The sequence below is a fragment of the Panthera uncia genome (assembly GCF_023721935.1).
Source record: "Panthera uncia isolate 11264 chromosome D3 unlocalized genomic scaffold, Puncia_PCG_1.0 HiC_scaffold_8, whole genome shotgun sequence".
Classification (NCBI taxonomy): Eukaryota; Metazoa; Chordata; class Mammalia; order Carnivora; family Felidae; genus Panthera; species Panthera uncia.
The window spans coordinates 35,206,529-35,230,485 of NW_026057586.1; the positions used below are offsets into that span (position 1 = coordinate 35,206,529).

General features: G+C 45.8%; 1 long non-coding RNA gene across 1 annotated transcript; it reads right to left on the minus strand.

Moving 5' to 3' along the window:
- Nucleotides 1-4,652: 4,652 nt before the first annotated feature.
- LOC125914663 (uncharacterized) lies at nucleotides 4,653-22,664 on the minus strand. The gene is made up of 4 exons (XR_007455382.1): nucleotides 22,577-22,664; nucleotides 5,692-5,797; nucleotides 5,345-5,576; nucleotides 4,653-5,006 (listed from the first exon to the last, which is right to left on the minus strand). It is a non-coding gene; the product is annotated as an uncharacterized LOC125914663 (long non-coding RNA).
- Nucleotides 22,665-23,957: the final 1,293 nt, after the last annotated feature.

Here is a 23,957-nt window from a genome sequence, read left to right on the forward strand (position 1 = left end):
GAACAATAATGACCTGGCTCGTGTCACTTACTTATAGGGTGAAGGCTGCCATTGGAAAAAAAAACACAGAGCGTAAAGGAAGGCTTAAGTAAACGAGAAAGGACATTACTCAGTGGTGGGTTCCTCAATCTCACTGTGCCTCGGAAAGCACCTGGCAAGCTTAGAAAAAATACAGAAGTCTGGACCCCAACCTGTAAAATTCTCAACCTCTAAAATTCTCAATCCATTCAGGATATCAGGATGTTTAAATGATCCCCATTGTTACTATGTGTCACCAAAGCTGAGAACCTCTAATCTTGTAGGGGAGACGTCAAGTTTATATCAGCCTACCCAGGTGTTCTAGTTCCATGTCTCCCATTACCTAGAGAAGCTTTGCTCCAATAATTTTAGCTCCCTGAACTTCTATTTCCTCATCTCTAGAGTGGAGAGTGTCAAGGGCAAGGAGGAGGGGCAAGTGGACTCAAGACATCGAAAGAGCGTCAAATACTGATTTCATGACCCCTTCTATTTATGTGCTAGGCTAGAATAAGGGTAATCTCAGCAAAAGGAACTTCACTTGCTTCAATCCAGGGAGCATGAAACTGTGCACAAGTTAGCAATTTCCTGGATGGATGACTGGATATTGCTAAAGGAGTGATTAATTAAAGAGGCACTATAGTCTAAAGGTTAAAAGCAGGTGCTGGGAAACCTCCATTCAATACAACTCAATGGCTTTCATCTTTAACAACTCTCTCTGTTACAAAAAGTTAAAATTTTTAAAGAAAAAAAACAATAAAACCAAAACCAATTGCTGTGGACCAGAAAAAGAACAGAAAATCAAGAGACTGAACAGACCCATGGATCTGCTGCAGCCTGAGCTGGAAGCAGGAGTGGTAATCTTAGAGCTTGGCTTCCGCCGGTTAACGAAGAGAGATTATAGGAGACTGAAGTTAGATGGAAAAGCTAGGATCACTGCATGAAGCCAGGGCTAGGCAGAGCTCCCACATAAGCAAAAGGAGGCCCGGGAAAAATGGTACCCTGCAGCCAGGGGCAACAGGCTTGGAAGACATTAGACAGTGAAATCAGAGGGAGAAAAAAGTCATAGACTTTTGTGGCCAGAAAGTGAAGCTAGACAACCACAGATTGTGTGACTGGATGTGAGATCCCTCAATATCAACACAGAACAAGAACCTTAATGCATGCATCTAGCTGGAGGCAACCATAAAATGCATACGAAAGAGAAGTTTTCTAGAAAAATATAAATGACCAAAATTGACTCAAGAAGAAATAGAAAGCTTGAATAAACTAATGCTAGAAAAAGTAGAATCAGTTATCAAAATCTCCTTCCCCCCAAAACACCAGATGCAAACAATTTTAAAGTAACTTAGCAAATCTATAAGGAGCAGACAATTCATATCTTTTATAAAATATTTCAGAGAAAGGAAAAATAAGAGAAAGTTACCCATCTAATCTTCTAATACCAAAATGTGACAAAGGCAGCACAAGTAATCAAATTATAAACATTTTTGTGAACACAGATATAAAAATCCTAAATAAAATATAAACGAATAAATTTCATAAAAAATATAAAAATATTTCAAAAATACTTTTATCAAAGGAAGGTAAGGATGCTCTAATATAAAGGAGATATATCGTATGACTTTCTCAATAGGCACATAAAAAGCTTTTATACTAGATGTCCTAGCCAACTAATAATATCAAGATTAAAGAATGAGATATAAAAAATGGAAAGGAAGATAAAAACCAACCTTATTTATGATAACATATTTTTACATACAGAAAATACGAAGGTATTGATCAAGTATTAGAACAAATAAGAAAATTAAGCAATGCTCATGTACAAAAAGCAATCTTTAAAGAGCTAACAACGTTCCTATACGCTAATGTGAAGAAATAATAGGAAAAATATCTCATTTACAACAGCAAGAAAAATGATGAACTCCTCAAGAATAAAAGTGAAAAAAATCTTCGTAAGAACTTTATAGAGAAATTTTCTAAAATGTTACTGGGAATCATGAAAGAAACTCCCCCAAATGGAAAGCTATACTGTGTGCATGCCTGGGAAGGCTCGATTGTATAAAGGCTCAATTCCACCCCCAAATTAATATATTAATTCAATGCAATTACAATCCAAATTCTGACGGGGCTTTTTATGGAGCTACACAAGCTGATCCTAACATGCATGAGTAAGAAGTCCAAATTACCTAAGGACAAGCAGAAGAATGACATGAAGAGATGTGCCCTGCCCATATCGAGTTTTCTAACAAAGCAATAGTTTGGTGCTGGCACAGCCCCAGACCACAGAACAATGAGACAGAACACAGAGCAGAGAAGCCACTTTCATACGGCACAGAGGAGAACGAGGGTGAATGAAGTGTCCTGGGGTAAGTCCTGCTCCATCTTGGAAGGATGAAAGTAGATCTCCACTTCACTGTATTCACAAACATTAAATTCCAGATAGGTGTGGGAAGAAACGCTCTAAAAAACTGAAAAAGGAGGCTATCTTGGTAATAACAAAGAAAAACATTTCAAAAATAAGACCCACCAATCACTAACCAGAAAAAATCCTAACAAGACTAAAAAGCTCAACCGTAAACAGTTGACTACATTTAAATAAATGTAAACTTTCTGCTTGTTATCATAAATAAATTGCAATTCATATAATTAACATCCAGACTCTACAAAGAATTTCTACACACAAATTTTAAAAAGACAAATTTCCTACCTTTAAAAAATACCCTGAAATATAAAGCAAGTATGACAGAATATTAAGATCTAATAACATTGGGTGATAGGAACATGAGTGTCTATTGTGTTGTTCTCTAAAGTTTTCTGTGTGATTGAAATAGTTCAAAATAAATTTAAGTAAAAATAAAGGCAGTGCTTTAACACCAGACAGGCCTGCTATATTCAGGTTTACTTCCAACACTTAGCAGCAACCATAGATGAGACAGTTCAACCTTTTAGTTAAGGATCTCAGCTTCCTTATCTGGAAAACTGGAATAGTAATTCTACTACTAGATTATTGGATAAATAATATCGGATAAGGGGCTTCATATAGGGCTTGGCAATTGCCAGTACTTAATAAGGCCAGTTATTTTCATGTTAATAATAATATACTTAATTATTATATGTTAATATACTATATTATATGTTATATGTATATTATATGCTAATATATCTTCCATGTTAATAATAATATACTTAATCCAATCATTTTTTTCTCTCCTACACATAATATCCTTACATCTACCACATGAAAACAAAAAGAAGAAGAAATATCAGTCATATTGAGCCTCTGACCTAAATGATGTAGCACATGCTTTTGAGCAGTATGTGACATGTATTTATTTGCAAGAAAGCTGGGCAGGTCCAGGCCTGGATACAACCTAAAGTATGAAGTGTAATAAGCCCTGGTGTCCACATGTGCATCAGAGTTCCCTAGTATCTCCAAAGCATCCACCCCCTGCCTTGTCTGCTAATTTCCACTTAGGAGTTAACCAAGAACAAAGGAGTTTGAGTATTCCTCTGTGTTAAGACAGGATTCTTAGAAAAAAAAATGTCCTTTAGACCCAAAGGACTGGTATTAATAACAGATTAGGTTCTACCCTAAGCTCCCTCAGGTCACACCGAGTAGAAATTTCTTGTAAGGCAGGACTGGAGCTGGGGTGCCTGGCTGGCTCAGTTAGAAGAGCGTGTGACTCTTGATCTTGGGATTGTGAATTTAAGCTCCATGTTGGGTGTACTGATCACTTAAATGAATAAATAAATAAAAACTATTTAAAAATTTGCTTAAAAAGATAGGACTGGAGCTGGAACTGTAAAAGTCATGTGCCCTGACTTCTGAGCCAACATTCTTGCATTTACACACACACACACACACACACACACACACACACAGAATTTTCTCACACAACCTCTGCTTTTACATGTGAGTAGAGCCATCTCGATTAGGCCAATCATTATAATTACATCCGGATACCCTGTTGTGGTCTGCAGGGTAAAAGTCTTGTCCCTGGAAGTGCACGTGGTCTCCCTTGAGAGGGACAAGCATCCCTAGAGTCAATTATCCAAAGAGGTGGCAGGTTCCCGAAAGGCAGGCCTCAGGCAGCGAAGAGAATCTTGTTTCTCTCAGAGCCGCATTTCATAGGCACTGTTCTTCAAGGAGTCAAGACGCCCGGGGTGCGCTCCTGGGTAACAGGTGCGGAAGTGATGCCCACCCCATGAAGACGAGCTGGAAGCGGGGATGAGGGGAATCCTTTCGCTGCTGAGGAGCAAGTCACAGTGCAGCATCCTCAGCATCCTCCCTGGGCTGGTTTCTTCTTGGCTTTCTATCCAAGGCCTCAGTAAAGTATCACTGGAGAACGCCAGCACTGCCCACACTTGACTTGTTAATGTGCATTTCTGTGCGAGAATTAATAGTAGGTCCTCCAATAAGAGCTAATTTTTATGTTTTTAAACTCATAAAAGAAGAACAGGAGTATAAAGAATGTTTAAGCAGAATTACATGTCTTCTTGTGATTCATGCCTACAAGTTCTCACCAAACACCTCTTCCCCCAATGGAGAGGCTTTTCCCTCTCTTACCAACCAGATCAGGTAGTTATGTCTTTCTGTGTAACAAACCATTCCAAAACTTAGTGATGGGAAACAACAACCATTTAGTATTAACTCGTGATTATGCGGGTGGGCAATCTGGACTGGGCTGGGCTCAGCAGGCCAGTTCTCCTGCCAGCCTCCCCCGTGCTCACTCCTATGGCTGCAGAGAGCTCACAACTGGGATGGGGGCCACTTGGCGTAGGACGGCTCCATTCGTGTGACTGGCAGTTGGTGGTGGCTATCATCTGGGGTGGCAGGTATCACTGGGCCACATGTCTCTAGAAGGCTTGCCCCGGTTCATTGACCTTGTGTTGGTTAAGGGCTTCCAAGAGCAGCAGGAGAAGACAACTTCAATGTACATGTGCCTTTAAGATCTCTGTTTGTGTCACATTTGGTAATATTCCATTGACTAAAACAAAAGCACACGGCCAAGTCCAGAGTCAGTTTAATAGGGCCCTACCCAAGGGTATAAAGGGAATTATCGTGACCATGTTGTCAATCAGCCTTAAACAGCCTGGATCTTAATCCATAAGACAGGAAAGAATTTTCCTTAGACACATAACATACCCACACACATTCACACACTCACAGCCACACATGCATCTTGCATAGTCTCACAGTAATATACACATACATACATATCACAGCCACACATGTCCCAGACATATGGAAACATCCCCATAAGAGAGAGTAACATGGACATACACATAAAACTACTCATGTGAATAGGTATGAAAGTCAACTTACGAGGCAAGGTTTTTGCTGTACATACTCTGCTTCATTTTAACTCCCAGCTTTTCCTTGAGAAAATCTGCCACGGCAAATTCTTGAGGAAGAATCTGCTGCTACAACCCATCCTTTGATATGAAGGGTTAAGCGATTAAAGATGACCTAGCCTGCCAGCTGCAGGCCCGACTCTGTGGTCTGATTTCTCAAGATGATACAGCTCACTTCCCAGCGGTGATTGCAAGATTTAAATCTAAGTCAGGAGAGAGAAAAATGCAATTCTTAGTACGATGTTAGTTAGAGCACAGCTAGAGACAGCATAACCAATGAACAGACAAGAGTTTTATAGAACTGTTTAACCATCTTACTAGATAGGAAACAAGGAGATGAATTTTCATAGAGTTTCAGAGCTGCAGGGCTTTAGGAGGTCCCCTGACCTGGCTCCCGGAGTATCCAAAATGGATGTGTGATGTTCTAGAAAAGATACAACTTTTTAAGTAAAGATCTCCTCATTTTCTACTGAAAGCATATGACTCTCTTCTATGTTTTCACATCTCTATGCATATATTATCAACAATTTATAATTAATAAGTGTTTACACTCATAAATTTTTAAGTGACAATATTATTGAAAAAATACGTTAAAAATAGGATTCCATATATTTTCATTTCTCCCAAGTTTCTTATGCCAGAGCGGGGTGGGGGGATTATTTTTCCCTATACAGGCAAAATTTCTAGGGAATTTATATCTGAAGAGCCAAACAGCGTTTCAAATATAGAACACTCTTGTAAGCTCTCCATATCTCCCTATAGATTCCCGGCCCAGGACTGAATCTGTATATCCAGCCCCCAACTCCACTATCTGAACTTCCTTTTTTTTTTTTTAACGCTTACCCCCTGCTTACTGCTTCCATGATCCAGCCAAGCACAGCCCTGCCCTCTCCCCTGCTCAAGCCCACTGGCTGCTGGATCACACCCAGTGTGTGTGGGTGTGTTCGGGCTGCTATAACAAAAATACCATAAACTGGGTGCGTAAACAACAAACATTCATTTCCCACAGTTCTGGAGACTGGAAGTCCAAGATCAAAGTGCCAGCAGATTCCGAGTCTGGTGCGCCCTACCTCCTGGCTCATGGGTAGCCATCTTCTCACTGACATGGTAGAAAGGGCAAGGGATCTCTCTTAATCACCTTCATGAGGGCTCCACCTTCAGAACCTACTCCCTTCCCAAAGGCCCGCTTCCTAACACTATCACATTGGGAGTCAGGATTTCAATATATGAATTTGGGGGGATGTGGGGGGACATAAAATTCAGTCCATAACCCCCATACTTAGAAACACAGTGAAGAAACTGCAGAAGCTTGCAATGGCGGTGGGGGGGGGGGGTAGTAAAAGCAGCTGCTTCAGGTTCAGAAAGCTGGTTATGATAAACTAAAACAATAGTTTTGAGGTACACTACCTATAACCAGTCAACGTAGGAGAGACCCACCGATGCTGTTCCCCTCAGGCCTGCAAACCCAATCGCCTAGAGACCCAGGCAGGTGGGCAGTGAGGTGTACCTGCAGGGTGATGTCCTGTCTGCTCGGCCCTAGGAACAAGGGCCCAATGTGCCCAGACCTTCTGAAGCCTCTTTTTAAATCTTAGCAACTAATTAAAATTATAAGTCTGTCTGCAAGCAAGAACACTAATTAGTTAATTAATTAATTAAGCAAGCAAGCAAAAACAGTCAATTTTTCAAAGTCCATACCCTGAACTTAACAATCCCAGTAAAACAGTGGCACCTGGGTGGCTGAGTCGGTTAAGCGTCAGACTTCAGCTCATGATCTCACAGTTCCGGGGTTCGAGCCTGAGCCCGGCGTCTGGCTGTGCTGACAGCTCACAGCCTGGAGCCTGCTTAGATTCTGTGGTCTCCCTCTCTCTCTGCCCTTCCCCCACTCGCACACATACACACTCTCTAAAAATAAACATATAAAAAAAAAATCCCAGTAAAACAGGAAAGGACAGGACTGCTCCTCAAATCCCATTATCCAAAGATATCCTTGATCTGATTCAAAACGCAAGTCCTTTCTCGGGGTCCTCATCCTGCCCTCCAGGGCTGAGGACAGCCTTTCGCTCCGCAGCTGGGGTAAGCAGCTCTACCCGAGCACAGTGCAACGTTTAGGAACAAACGCGTACTTCCCAAATTAAACCCAAGTTAAACCTTGCCCTGGTTTAGACTTCCAGGTCCTCTGCGGCACCTCTAAGTTCAGGTTCATTCATAGCTGATTTTAAAAGTGATGGACCAAAAGCCACCAACCTCCTGACTGCAGTATCTCAACCATCCCCACCATCCACGATCCTCTTGGGCCTGGAGAAGCCCCTGCGACGTAACTTTCCCCAAGGCGCGCGCACGCGCACGCACGCACTGACACACGTGCGCGCACGCACACATGCGCTCGGGGAAAGGGCTACGCTATGAGGAAAAGGTACGTTCCGCTTTAACAATATTCTAACCATAGAACTACCCCAGGATTTTTTTCAGAAGCTTTTAAAAACGAGCACAACCCACTCATCAAACGATCGATGAAAACGGGAATAGTAAAGCGGTGATAAGTGAAGTTTAAATTTGACGAGGCGGCACTGCTCACTCAAATGGTGAGTGGGGAGCCTATCCCCACTCAGCCGCGGCTCTCCTATCCAGGAGCGCAGGTGGCGTCACATTGCCTCAAGTCACTGGCCTGCAGTCCTGTGCACCAGTGAGCAGTTGGTCATGCCCATTTGACAGAGGAGAGAACAGAGGTCCAGAGAGATCATAAAGGATTTCTGCTAGAGGCAAAAAGAAACAGACTCCTCTCCCACATCTGGAATGGCATTCCCCGCCTCCCTGCCTGTCCAAACCTCCTATCCCCCCAGCACTGTTATGGGGCTGGAAGCTGTATCCCAAGCATCCAAATGCAGGATCCAAGTCTTCTATTCTCCCATCTGCACCCGGAACCTAGCACGGGACAGACTGCACAGTAGGCGCTCTGGGATAGAGGTTGTGGTCACACATACAGAAAAGCCTCTCGAGTTCTGCCAAATACAATATCAGAGTCAGGGCAGCCAAGAGAGGCTGCCAGGAAGGGGACGGTGGGGTTCTGGAGGTCAGAATGCAGCAAAATGCCTGCCCAGCACTCCTTGAGCTCAAAGGCTGGGATTTCATATCTGATTCTCTGCATCAGAATGATTGTTTTAAAGGGCCAAAAACATCAACAGAACACAGAACAAAAAAGATCAGCCCACTGCTAAGCCATGCTAGCTGACTACCACTCCTGCAGCCTGTCCTATGAGGCAAGGCTGTCTCCAAGAAGGCAAAAAATACGAAGTCCCCACCATTGGGAAGCTGATGATGAGTGTGGGAAGCCAGTGTGTTCCTAGACATGAATTAACCGTGAGGTTCCCATCTGAGTTCTCAGCCCCTTAAGTGCTCTTGGGGCACCCACTTCAGATCTCTGAAAAGATGTGAGGGCACAAAAAGTCAAGAGGACTTTAACAGGAGGTTTGAACCTGGGCCTTGGACCAAAAAATGAGCAGATTGTGATGGAATACATGGTGAGGTAAAGGGGGCCATCGCAGGCAGACGCAAGAACCACAGGCTCAAAGGAGTGCAGTTGGAAATGAGACATTGGACACGCCTGACCAGGAAACGGGGTCTGAATTGGGAAAAGGAGAAATGATACTAGGGGGTCAGCAGTTCACATCCATGGCCCTTCGAAACTGTGAGGAAGAAGCTGAACTCTTTATTCACTTGGCAGGGAAAACAATATCCGTGATTCCCAGCCTTTGGCGTTTAGCAGAAGTGGAAACAAACATATGCAAGATGGGGAACCAAACAAACAAACAAACCAAGAACTATCCCTAGACCCAGATGGTACCAAGGCCTAGTGTTGGACCCGAAGCACTTGCAAATGGTCTCAGGACGGGCCAGTCTGTCCCACAGTCACCAGGGCAGTTCCGGAAGCCAGCAGGGTGTTCATGCCAGCACTTGCCTCCCACACACATACTCTTCAAGCACTTCTCAGATGGCCTTGCTGGGGCCACCTCCCACCATCACCCTGCAATACTGCTGGGAGCACTTATTAGGAGCACCTGGACCCTCAGAGACTCTCAGCCTGAGGACAGGCTGCCCAGGTGCACTCGGGACAGCTGTTTAATAACCCATCTGTTAAACCTCTGCCAAGGGTAGGAGATACGGCTGTAGGTGATGCCCTGGGCTGATGAAGCCAGAAACAGTTTGACACTAAATACCCCTCTCCAGAGTATAAAAGGGATAAAAGAAAATTAAGACATTGAATATAAATCTGGCAAAATAAGCTGTTCATTTTTCATTTTAGCTTCATAACAGGAAATATAATACATAGCTTGATATTAAAGACTCATTGTAGGAGAAAGTGGTGATGCTCTGAGAGTGATTGGAGAAGCACCTGGATAGCCCATTAAAAGGCTTCCCAGTTTACCTGCCCCAGTGCCTTTTTTTCCATTTTTCCACTATTAGACCCTTACTGATACACAAATGCCCCATTAGGAACTCCACAATCTTTTTTTTTTTTTTTAAGGATTAGTATAGTTTCTTCTATTTTTTATTGAAATATATTTGACATATAACATTATATAAATTTAGGGTGTACAACCTATTGATTCGATACATTTACATACCATAATATGATTGCCATTGAATGATAGCACCTCTTTCACACCACAAAATTACTTCTTTTTTGTGGTAGGAATAATTAATATCTAGTCTTTTAGCAAGTTGATTATAATACAATATTGCTGTTTATACTCACATACTGTGCATTAGATCTCCAAGACTTATCTGTCTTCTAGCTGCAAATTTACACCCTTAAACATCTCTCCTATTCTCCCACTCCCTACTCCTTAACAAACACAATTTTCCTCTCTGTTTTTCACCAGTCTGGCTTCTTTAGACTCCACAAGTAAGTAATATCCTATAGTATTCGCCTCTCTGACTTATCTCACTTAGTATAATGTCTTCAAGGTCTATACACATTGTCACAAATGGCAGGATTTCCTTCTTTCTCATGACTGAATAATATTCCATTGTATATTGTATGCCACACCTTTTTTTTTTAATGTTTATTTATTTATTTTGAGAGAGTGTGCACTCACTTGCACAGGGGAGGGGAAGAGAGAGGGAGAAAGAATCCCAAGCAGGTTCCACACCATCAGTGCAGACCCCTATGTGAGGCTCGATCTCACAAACCATGGATCATGACCTGAGCCAAAATCAAAAGCTGGATGCTTAACCAACTGAGCCACCCAGGTGCCCCACCACACCCTTATCCATTCATCTGTTAATGGACACTTAGGTTATTTCTGTATCTTGGCTATTGTGAACAATGCTGTAGTAAAAATGGGAGTACAGATATCTCTTTGAAATCCTGTTTTTACTTCCTTTGGGTAGTAGAAGTGGAACTAGAAGTGGATCTGCCAGATCACGTGGTAGTTCTATTTCTAAGTTTTTGAGGGACTTCCATATTGGTTTTCCATAATGGCTGCACCAATCTACATTCCCAGCCAACAGTGTACAAGGGCTCACTTTTTTCCACATCCTCACCAATACTTGTTATCTCCTGTCCACTTGATGAGGAACTCCACAGTCTGGTTTTACCAGGCTACTTGGGTTTTCCCCAACATGGCACACTCCCCAGATCACCAATCCTCCCTGCTGGCCAGAACACCTCCCTACCTTGTCTGCCATGTGGACTTCTGCACCTTGACCCAGCTCAAACATAGCCTGAGCTATTCCCACAGCACTGCATCCACCCTTCTTTATCACCAGCTTCATTGTTCTGTGATTTTCTATGTAGATGTCTGTGCCTCCCTTCCCCCCACACGAAGTCTCTGAGGACAGAGGTGAAGTCTTATTTTGTATTCCAGGTCTTTACCGGGTGCACCTAATAAATGAGTCCTAAAGGGAAATGCTAGCACCTTTATCACTTTCTGGTATTTCTCCTATGCCAGTTTGTCAAAAAAAAAAAAAAAAAAAAAGGCAGGATTTGATGCAGGGGAATATCAGGAACCAGACAGAAAGTCACGCCTTGGGGGAACATATGTGGTTCTTTATCTCATCAGTGAGATAGGTGGCCAGATAGAGGATAAACTGGTAAGGACTTAGGAAATGTAGAATACCCACGTAGAAAGACCCTCCCAACCTGACCAGTGATGCCCAAAAGAGTAATAAGAGTTACAGTGAGGTAAAATCTTCTCATATTGACTGTCTGTCTGAGGCTTTCTGTGGCCTGGTGCCCACACTAATCATCTTACACATCTGATCTCACTTAATCCATACAACAAAACTGTTCACTTAATCCATACAACAAAACTGGGAGGTAGGTTATGCTCATCCTGACCCTGCAGGTAGGGACCTGAGACTCAGAGCAGACAAGTAACTTGCTGACAGTCATGCAGCTGGCCACTGGAAGAGTCAGGATTCAAACCCGCTTGTCTACCTACCCCAACGCTCTTACTCTCAACTGTGCTGTCAAACAAGAAATCATGCTGGATCTGCAGGTCCCATTTGGTTGGTAAACTTGTTATATATTCACACCATCTTCCTCAAATCCTTTTGGACCATAGGAAAGCATTAAATAACTAATTATAAATCAATTGGGGTCTTAATAAATGAACATCCACATGTACATGCCTAAAGTCAACTCTCCCCTCAAGCGAGAGCCTCTCTGTGGGGTGAGAGGTGCAGGTGTCAGACTCCTGAAGGAGGTGGTGCTATGGGACAGGAGAGAGGGTAACAGGAGAGGGAGAGGAAAGGAGAGGAGGAGAGGCTGCATGGATGAGTTGCCCATGAAGGCAGAATCTGCAGATTTTTTCCTCACAAAGCCCCTTTGCCACAGCCACTATTGCTCACAACCCTGCTTACTCACACCCAATCATCTGAAATTGCCTCATAAGGATTCCCCTGCTCCCAGTCTCTTCTACCCCAACACAGCCCTCTCATGAATGCAGCCTAAGCTCAATGAAGCCCAGCTCAGACCTGCTCTGATGCATCTGGGGACTCCTATTGCCTTCTGACTGAAGTGTAAAATCCTCAGCTCAACTCAAGGACTTCTGTACTCAGCCTCCAACCAGAGCCATCCCAGTTACTGGCTCAGATACCCCAGGCTTCAGCTTCAGGCCCAGAACATGACTCACTGCATCCCAAATGAGCCTTGCTCTCCTTGTTCTACTGTTTCTCACTCTTTCCCTCCTCCTGGAACACCACAGTCTTCTCTCAGGCTGCCAACACACATTTGCGGAGCACCTACTAGAAATTAGGCATAGTCCTGGCATGTAAGAATAGATTTCTCCTTCAAAACTTGGTGTAAATGCTGACTTCAGCATGAATGTTCATCATTCTGATGAAAAGTAACCCCATCCTTCTCTATGTACTCAAATATTTACAACATTTGGTCTTGAGCCACAGGCATGTACCTGCCTCCCCAGCCCTGTAAGCTCCTTGGGGCAGAGAGTATAGCACTGATGGCAGGAAGCTCCGTTGTTGACCATGGTGAGCCTCAATCCAAGCTGTATTGGACTGATGGACAGTTCCAGAGTTTCTGGATCATCATTTCCCATCGGCATGGAAGTCACACAAATATTGTATGTTATTGAAACCGTCATCAAAATACCAAGAAATGACTTCTCTAAAGGATCTACATATTTCAAAGATAATGGAAATCACACAGTGGCCTGGATAATTTTGATTTACCAGACATTTCTCTTATTATGTACCCACACAACTAAACAAACTATGTGAATCCATAACACTTCATGCTATCAGACAGAGATGCTATGCAAGTCATGATACCGTGGACTGAAAATATACGTGCATTCCCTCTTGGGCTTAACTTCTAACCTCTAATGTTAAAAATAAAAGTGGATGTCAGCCTTGGGACCCATTCATTCCATCACCCAGTTGGAAACCATTTATTAAACACCCACTGTATCAAGTCCTGTAGTTGGGCTATGAAGTAAATGGACATAGTTTCTCCCTCCAAGTGTTTCTGTTCTGGTAAGGAATACAAGCCTTACTCAGATGAAGGAACCAAACTAAGCAATGCCCAGGCAAGAGCCAGGTAATGTAAAATTTTAATATGAAGGCTAAGGAAAAATCAAAGTGAAAGAAAAATCTGAACAAATTGAGGGTAATCATGAAAGATGCATTTGAACCATATTACTTTCTCAGTAGAGACTTACAATGAACCTCAGTAAACCCTGTATTAGCCATCTTAGAGTGTCAGGTCCAGATGGTTTTAGGGGACGGAGGAGCTCCAGTGTGTAAAGGAATCTAATCCTTTAGGTCTCTCATTTATTCATTAATTCCCCTATTTATTATTCAACAAATATTTGTTGACTGTTTACCATGTGTCAGGTAATATAGTGGTGAATGAGGGGTACACGGTTCTTATAAACTCACAGAGTTTGGAAGGCACTACAGGAGAGTGTCTTTTTTATATTGGAACTCCATGCCTTCAAATGTAGGTTGATATTCAAGTGAGTTGAATTCCTAGGCATGGAATGAATGATGATCAGGATGGAGGGGTGGTGTTTCCAGAGGCAGGATGCACATCAGGAGGAAACCTTGCTGAGAATAAATACCAGTCACAATTTATAGCATTTCAAGGTTTAAAGGTTTAAGATGGAGGTTTGCGGGGGGGGGGGGGGGGCAGCCATGGAGAAGAAGAAAAAAAAGGAGCTTCTGCCCAAGAAAGGGAGGCCACAGAAGGTACTGCACCAGGGTCAGGCCCCACCCACAAGCTGAGACTTGGCATTGCTGACATGGATGGAAGAGCCAAGAAGTGAAAAAACAATGAAATGGGGCTGCCATCAATGAGGAAGCATCGTGCAATGCCAGCACTTGATTTGGAAAGTATTCATAGGCTTTCTTGGCTAGGATATTTAAGACAAAAATAGAAATATTCTCATCAATGATTTATAAGATTGCTTTAGAAAGATGGGGCAGAACCCAGTATCACAAAGAGTAGCAAAGCAGCCTCCTAACTTGTCACTGGGCTGGAGAGCATGGGCCAGGGGAGAGAGCTGTGAAGGTTGCTCCTTGCTCCTATCACAGAAATTAGAGCCGGAAAAAGCTGTCAATTTAGCTGGTCTGAAACTCAGAAATCCAACCACTTTTTGGACACTTTCAGCTGCAATTTTATTCTTCTCTGGGGTAGAAGCCTCCAGATGTGATATCTGAAAATTGCATATGCATTGTAGAGAATAACAATAATATTAACAAGTCAGCAGCCAATCAGGTAGGAATGTTATTCTAAACAGAGAGCATTCTCTTCTAGATTCCACCCTTGGAAGAGGAAGAGATGGGGGCCAGGGAATGAAATAGGAACATGTTTAGAGAGAGCAGAGAGTGAGAGAAAACCTTCCCACGATAAGGTAAGGTCATTTCACAGTTATGTGCTGAGCTTATTATAAGCCCATTCCTGGATTTTGTTCATTTTCAATTATGCACGAATTGACTCCATCTCTTGGACTCTCCATCAGAAACATGGGATGGGAGAGGAAAAGTCACTCATTTTAGACCTGAGCCTCATGGCTACACTGTCGCCAGCCCCCCGGTCCCTGATACCACCTTCCTACATGAAGCTTCCCAGCTAATCTTCCTAAAACACAAAACTTCATTAATCACCATCATAGTGGGGACAACCTTCTGCCCCTATTGCCCACTTACAGGACCAAGATCCTACTCAGATGGACATATCTGAAGCCCTCCAGTCACCCAGTCAGACTATTGTATGCACAGGGTGCCAGGCTTTGGGGTGAGGAACTGGACAAGAAAGGACAGTCATACCCTCAAGGAGTATGTAGTCTACTGGGACTGGGGAAGTGAGGAGGAATCAACCAGTAATTAATCGGTGACAACAGTGCAGATGGCTGCAAAATATAGAGTGTGGTGGGAGTGTACGATGGGTTACCTATTGTGGACTCTGGGATCAGGCAATAAGGCCTCCTTAAAGCAGTGGTGTTTGAGGAAAGATGGGAAAACTGAGCCTCAGTTAGCTAGAAAAAGAAAGGGGCCGATGCTTCCAGGACAGGGACCATTGTGACACTGAGAGAGACCTTGGGCATCTGGAGAACATGATAGGAGTATGACGAGTGAGGATGAGACTGGTACCAGCTGGGGCTGGAGACCCAGGACAGGAGGAAGGGAGAAGTGAGAGAAGACAGGCCTAGAAGGGAGGGGCCAGGGCGAGTTATGAGGCTTCTGGAATACCAAGCCAACGAGATTGGGCTTTATCCTGGAGACAGTGGGGAGCCATCGAAGGTTGTTAAGAAGGGAACTGGTGTGACCATGTTTATGTTATAGAAAGCTCATTCTGGGTGCAGAGTGAAGTACACGTGGGTCAGAGCAGGCAAGGCCAATGCACAGAGACCAGTTGGAAGACTGTGGCAGTGGTGTAAGTAGGACAAAATGAGGATCTGGTAGGAAGGAGGCAAAAGATGCAGAAGAGCTGCCAGGACTTGGTGACCAAAGGCTTCTGCAGGATGAGAGAGAGGATATGGTCAGGAACGCATCACATCCTGGCTGAGATGACTAAGTGATGGAGCACTGACCAAAATAGGGACTTCGGGTGGGAGAGATCTTTTTCCTCATGAGAAGGGAAAATCCCTCAGTATGAGAGTCTCCTGACAGAAACCTCTAGCAGTTGTAAATAAGAGGCTGAGGCTCCGTAAGACAAAGGGGACTGGACATGTTCATGGGAACATCAGTGCATGACAGGGGATTGCCATCCTAAATGTGGTGTCCCTAGGAGACTGCACAGCATACAAAGAAGGCGAATTAAAGGACACAACCAGGGTAACCCCAACATTTAAGGACTGGGCTGTCAAGGAGACCAGCTGGAAGTAGAAGGTAATCAAAGAGACACAAGGTGTTTCTTGGAAGAGAAAGAAGATACTGTAAACAAGTGGTTAATAGCATAAGATGAAGACTAAAGAGATAGCTACCTTGGTTCGGCCAAGGGAGCTACCAATGACTTTCCTAAGAGTAATTTTAGTAAAGTGGGAGAGGCAACGGCAGATCTAAACGCATTATGGAACAAATGGGAAACAAAGAAGCAGAGAAAGCCAGGGGAACCACCTATTTCAAGACCTCTGGCAAGAACGGAAGGAGGGGAAGTGGCATCCTGAGAGCCGGGAGCAAGGGCAGGCCTTTGGAAAGGAACTGGCCTGTCACACTGGGGAGCTGTCAGGGATGCCTGCAGTGGGTGTAAATAGGGAGTGAGGGAGTGGCCCCTAAGCTCCGTTCCAAACTGGAGATCTGTACCCCTCTGGAGAATGAGACATATCAAAACAGTCATTTCCACGGAGCCTGCTTAGGATTGGGAGCCGGACAGTGGCATTAGGATGTCAGGAATAGAAAGGAGCTTGTTCCTGTGCCTCTTGGAGACTAAGAGTGTGACTGTTCTCCCAAATGGGGTATCTGAACTGGAGGCCACACGGCTCAGGCTACAGTAAAGGACTCAAGAGGGAAGAAAGGCCAGGAAGTAACCAGTTCCGTCCCCATGATAATGTCAGCCCCCCTCATCTCCACCCCGGAAGGGAGTCAGGGAAAGAGGACCAGGCTGAAAACAGATTGCGTAACAGCGGTGCCAACCCACCCTCCTTCCTCTGGGCCTTCCCTGAGGACTGAGGCATTGCTCCCCTAGGATCCTGGCTGATAGGGAAGCAGGTAACACTCTGAGCCTCCACCTCCCCAAGTACACGGTGGGCCCTGGGCTGGCCAGCTGCTGAGGCAGCCTTTCTGGGAGCCAGCCTCTCCACTTCCTGTGCCAGCCTCAGCTTCCAGCCCAGGAGCACTGGAGCAGGATGGGGAGGAGGAAAGACAGACTGTTGGTCAAAGGTGGGGGGAGGAGTCAAAGAACAAGGAGGAAATAGCCATCTCTTACTGCAGAAGGAGTGTGTGTGTGCCTGTGAGAGACAGATAGAAACCTGGTTTCTATATCTCACCCTGGAGCGAGTCACTTTGCCTCCTCGGAAATTAATTGTGTAAAATGAGAAAAGTGGATTAGGAGATGCTTAAGGTTCCTTTCAGGTTGAAAATCCTGTGTTTCACAAATTTTGCATCTGTATATATATAGCACCCCCAGAGGCCAAAAGCATTATCAGCACAAAGCGAATATAACAAACCCCAATGAGGAAGACACGCTCACACGTGTGTCCCTGACAAACACGTGCACGCACACTCTGACACACACTTGTGTGCACACACAGGAGGGTGAGCGCTATGCTGTGCCTATAAGTGAGGAGAATGGCTACAGCACGTTGGGACATTCCACACAAAAGTTGCCGGACCGGCCTGCAGCCACACCTCTCGTACATACTAGTGAATACTAAATCTCAACTAACCTTAGCATTGGACAAATGAATCATTTTAGATTGTCAAGCTTTCTAAGTAGCTAAAGATTTACTCTTCAAATGACCAAAAGTAGTTTTAAAAGCAACCCCAGAGGGAAATATTTGGGGTATTTTTTTTTAATGTGTATTTATTTTAGAGAGAGAGAGAGAGACAGAGTGCGAGCAGGAGAGGGGCAGAAAGAGAGGATGACACAGAATCCAAAACAGGCCCCAGGCTCCGAGCTGTCAACACAGAGCCCAGTGCGGTGCTCCAACCCATGAACTGTGAAATCATGACCAGAGCCCAAGTCTAACGCTTAACTGACAAAGCCACCTAGGCACCCCAGGTGTTTTTGTATTATAAATGTTCTAAGCCAATTCTGCCGAACCTGACCTCACTGTAGGTTCTTGATGGCACTGGTTGTCTTGCTGCCCTTTCAATACACAGAGGTGTGCTGTGCCTGGGCTGGGCTCACAAAGTGGCTGACGAGGCTGTAGGATCATCCTCCAGTGTCCCTCGACCTTGTGTGTGATGAAGGTGGGGGGTGGGGATAGACAGACCACGGAAGCCTTCCCAGTTTAGAGAGAAGAGCCAGAAATAAAGACAAGGAAGAGTAGGCGGGCAGGTATCTGCCCAGAGTTGGACTTGAAGCAGGGAAAGGGGAGGGGGGCGAAAAAGGCACATTTTCAAAGGAAGCTGAAAGCTGGGGACCGGGCCCATCTCCTGCTTGGGTGGATCTGGGCAACCTGGGGCTACCACCCAGAGGGATAAAAGGAGAGTGGGCTTAGGCAGAAAAATGAGTTAATGTGAATTTCATCAGTTCTTTCCCTAACGTGTGGGAGAACTCCAGAAGCTTTCTGATTGCCATCTAGGGCAAGAAATGGAGTAAGAGGAGTGCCTGGATGGCTCAATCAGTTAAGCATCAGACTTCAGCTTGGGTCATGATCTCATGGCTTGTGAGTTCGAGCCCTGTGTCAGGCTCTGAGCATCGGGCTCGGTACTGACAGCTCAGAGCCCGGAGCCTGCTTCAGATTCTGTGTCTCCCTCTCTCTCTGCCCCTCCCCAACTCATGTTCTGTCTCTCTCTCTCTCTCTCAAAAATAAATAAACATTAAAAAAAAAATTTAAGAAACCCAGGAAGAGAATGAGGCAGGTGAGTGTAGGAGGAGCTGAGACTCAGGCTCCCAGTGATCCTGATGATGGCTGGAGCCTCATGCGCAAAGGAGCCTGCCAACTCCCACTCTGGGGTGCCCAGGATGGAGACCATGGCTACCAGACCCTAGGGAGCCCATTGAGGTCCCCAATGACAGCACAAGGGCAACCCAAGGCCCCCTTCCCACCACAGGGTATGTAAGCTCCCCTCACCTCAGCTGCCATTTTGGTTGGAGAGGAGATGGGGAGGAGATCCTCCAAAGATGGATGGTTTGCCCACATAAGACAGGATTACCCTGAAAAGAGAGTGAGTGGCCCTTTACAAGCACTTTTGAAGGCTTTCTGTCCCCTTGACACAGAAGAGATGGGGCCCTGGGGCAGGAGAATAAAATGGCAGTTAGAGAAAATTAAGACCATGGCACGTTTGCCCCATCAATGTAGAGTCTCCAAATGCTACTGCAGGTGGCAGGTGGCATGGCTGGTTCTGGCCCCTGTGCTCACCTGTGCTGCCCCTGCCTGAGGATCCCTTCCTAGCCCTTCAGGAGAGTCTCACCCCTGGGCTGATGGCCAGATGACAGGGGCATTTCCAGCCTGAGAGTCGGGGCAGGGCTGGGAGATGACAGGGTCTGCACCAGGGTGGCTGGCCAGAAGCCAGGGCAGAAGGCCCACTGCCTCCCTCTGAACCGATGACTCTATGGTGGCATCCAAGAGGGAAGCCTGGCTCGTTCCTGAGGCACAAGACGATCCTCATGGCAGTTCACCTTCAGGCCAGCCTCAGACTTAGCCCATAAGATTTGAGGGACCAGAGAGGGCCTTGGGCTCCCCAAAACCTATATCCCAACAGTCTTCTTGCTGAGAATCTGTATCCAAGACAAAGAACTGAAAAATGCGAGCAGGTGTGAGGAACATTCAGGCAAAGGGTGAGTGAGCCTGGAAGGGGAAAGGAAGTGTCCCTGGGGCAAAGCTGGAGAGGAACATTCAGCCTGGGGCCTAGGTAGGTAGGTGGACTAGGCCACAGGCCTCCTGGTCCTCCGCCACTGACAGCCCAGAGCTCAGTGCAACCGCTGGTACGACAGCAGCCAGGAAGACCCTCTGCACACAGCAGCCTTCAAAGCCTTTCAGCTCTCAGGCCCTAGGTCCCTCTAGCCTACAGTCGGGTGAGTCCTGACTCCATTCACCTTAGGCCCCAACAGGCCACACAGCCCATTGTCACCACCGCACTCGATCCTGCACACACACACACGCACATACATATGCGCTCACTGACACACACACAGACACATGCCAAGATAGCCAGCACTCAGGATAAAGGCCCTCACTTAGGGTCTGGACACTTTCTTTTGTCCCTCTGGTCACTTAATTAATAGATTCTGAATGGTGTGATAATACCAACACCCTCAGACTCTGCCCTCTCCCAACGGGGTGGCACAGGAGCTACATGTCCTTTCACGGCCTAGGGTCGACTTATGTCATCAGCATCAGCATCAGCACTATCATGGCCAGGTAGAGCCATAGACATAATGCAAATGTCTACCATACAGGTAGGGGAGGAACTTGTCAGGAGCAGAAGGATCAGGCTCTGGGAGAGAGGCTTAAGAGAATATGAGGCAAAGTTCGGGGAAGGGGAGACTCAAACACTGGCTGGAGCTCAGCTGTATCCAGTCTGTGCACAGAGATGCTTTGTGAATCAACACGGCAGAGGAGGGGCAAGCAGGGGGACTCATGATCTGCCTTCATGGGATCCAGGGCACCTGGTTCCAACTCGAGGGTCACAAGCGTTCAGAGTAGTGGAGACCAGTGCTACTGCAGTGATGAAGCCGGCTTTCCAAAGGAGGGAACACTGAGCAGCACCACTAAGGCGGGGCAGGACTTGTGATGAAGACAGCTGACAGCACAGCATCAGGATTAAACAAGCGAACAGTGGAGTCAGCCAACCTGATTTTGAATTTTTGATCTGTCACTTCCCGGCTGTGTGGTCCTAGGAAAGACACCCAACCTCTCTGGTCTTCAGTAGCCTGGTATGTAAAATGCCAATGCCTCCCTTATAAGGATGCAGAGAGAATGAACTAAGCCTGTAAAGGGGCGGGGCTATAATAAGCAGTCAGGAGCATCAGGTGTGGGTAGACAAAGGCACAGAGGCTGAAATGAGACAATGCGTGGATAGGGGCAGAGGAAGAGGATGGCCGTGGATGGCCCAGAGAAGTGGGGCACCCAGGCTGGATGAGGCTGTGGCTGGAGCAGGCTGCCTCTGAGGCCCCATCTCTGAAGAAGATGCAGCTGCGGAGGGGGACAGCCCTGCGGAACAGGTTGTCAGTCCAGCCCTTCAGGGGCTTTCTTCCCATTGGCCACGACTCTGACAGGGAAATCAGCAGGCTGGCGGTGCGGGCCTGGGCAGCGCAACAGACAAGGCCCTGGGGACAGCTTAAGTGGACAATAATTGCAGGTTATTATATACCGGGCTGCAGCCAAAAGCCAGGCGGCTATTAAGTGTGATTGGGAGAAATAATCAGGAGGAGGAGGATGGATGTGAGAACTAGGCTGTTCTTTCTGTTCTCAAGGCCGCTGTGAGTCCAGGACTGTGCAGAGGCAGGGACAGGGTGGGTGGGGAAAGGAGCAGATCTACAATATAAATACCCTGCATTCTGAGAAGCCATCCCACCCTTGCCTCTGGCCCTCCCCACTCCCCAGGAGGTACGGAGCAAGGATTACCATCCCCATCTCATAAATCAGAGAATGAGGTCCAGAGAGGGGAACCAGGTGACCCAAGGGCACACAAGTTTTCCCTGAATCCCATCAGAGCCTGGATTAAGCCCCCTCTGTTGCTCGATGGCCACAGAAGTGACTCCTGACATGAAACCCCATCAAGCCCTGACTCTGCTCTCAGAGGCTGAGCAGGAATCACCTCTGAACTGGGACTGGGAACTGTCACTAAGACCCAAAAGGGGCACAGATCCCACCATGTGGCTGCCAGCTCATAGGTCAGGACAAGGGCAGGCAACAGGGAAATGAGGAGGGGGCAAGTTTATAACAATATCATTGGCTATTTCTTAGGGCTTTATACATTCATTAGATGCCTCTCTGGGATAAAAAGAGAATTTTATGCCAAGTGTATAACTGTGGATACCAAGAGGGATTGATTACATGACCTGTCCAAGGTGGGACAGTGATGCTGTCAATAACAAGGCCCATGTGACAATTGCTGGATAGGGGCCTATAAACCACACCCCAGATCTGTCTATCGGAGAAGACCTTGCAGAGGTGACCCTAAATCTGCCTTCTGCCACCAGGCCAGTACTTGTGATTTTATCCCTGCCAGCCAGAATTTCCCATTGCATCAGGATGAGAGGTCGTCCTTTTCTTTCTGAGCCAAGGGTGGCATGAGGTTGTGGCCCAAGGGGTGACACTGCCCTCATATGATGTGTGGATCACACATCCCCACCCTTCTACCTCCCACTCCTCAGCTTCCCCAAGCCCACAACTCATTTTAGAAATAAAGATGACCAGCCTCGTCCCAGAAGCACAAACACCATGGGCATCTTCAAAGAGGTGCCCAGAGACCTTCATTATTTCCTATTGGCGTTATTTTATACAGACAGCCCTACCCTGGTGGAAACGCCAATGGAGGCCAATGAGAGAATATGTATATGTTGGTAGGCAGTAGACCAACCCCTCTTACAAACACAACACCTCAGCAAATATCCAGGAAAGTCACGCACAAGGCTCAGTGCCATCCTCGGTTCTGATGGTCTGCCCCTCCTTCCCGGGATTGCCTCTCCCCAGCCAGGCCTCCCCAACCCTGGTCTGGAAATGACCCTGCTTTGGGTCACATGAGAGTAGAAACCTGGCGCAGGGAGGGATCAATTACATTGTGACTCAGCGAGAGGGCACAGAGCCAGGGAGTGAGTCACAGAGCTTGCCCACCCTTCCCCTTCCCAGGAAGGGGCGGCGGGAGGGGGGCGGGCAGTCACGCAGGCCTGTGTGGGAGCCTCCCATGTGTCCGGGTACAGGCTCTCCGACAGTGTGGGGGAAGTACCAGGTCTGTGCTACAGTGTGGGGCCCCTTCCTAAAGCTGAATGTAGGTGAGCGTCACTGAGCAGCCACGTTGAGAGAAACTCATGGGGCCCCTCCCCCAAACCGTTTCCTACAACATGGTACCCACAACCAGAGACAGGTTCCTCTCCTCTCCTCCACACAGTGCGAGGACCACTGAGGGGAAACCGAAACTGCCCTCTCCCTTAGAAAATGTCCGTGTCCTCTTACACATTTTTTAAATGCTATTTTTGGCCAGCTTATATTTATACCTGGAAAGGAGAGACTTAGTTTACTTTTGAATAAATACAATAAAAGTAATAGCTAATATTGATTGGGCACCTGCTATGTGGCAGGCACTAAGTTACCTCTTTGAATCGTTCATTATCTCTTCATGATAGCTGTACGCAGTGTTATTATGCCCATGTTTCCGATGTGGAAACGGAGACTCAGAGAACATGACTTATATTGCTGGTAAGCTAAAGATATATCTTGTCCTAGGGGTACCTGGGTGGCTCCGTTGGTTAAGCATCCAACTCTTGGTTTCGGCTCAGGTCATGATCTCAACGGTTTCATGAGTCTGAGCCCTGAGTCCGGAGAGTGTGGAGCCTGCTTGGGATTTTCCCTCTCTCTCTCTCTCTCTCTCTCTCTCTCTCTCTCTCTCTCTGTGCCTTCACCACTTGAGCTGCCTCTGTCTCTCTCAAATAAATTAATTAATTTAAAAGAAAAACTGACCGGTAGGGTTCTGAAGCCCAAACTCTTTCTATACACAATGCAGGCACCTTTGCATATGTGTATATATAGTATAGAAACTTGAGTCTTATATACATATTTTAAAGGATTAAATGCCCAGTGGTATTTATAGACTGTATTTTTTTAAATTTTACCCTTTGAGCAAAATTTATATTAGTGTGTCTGTTCAGTAATAGACCAGAATTTATATATGTGTATATAATATATATATGTATATACTATAACACTTTGGAAGACTTTAAGCTTATTAAAAGAAGGCTGCCATCTGGAAATTATTTGGGGGAGGGAGTGGTTCTTGAAAACCTGTGGCATCTC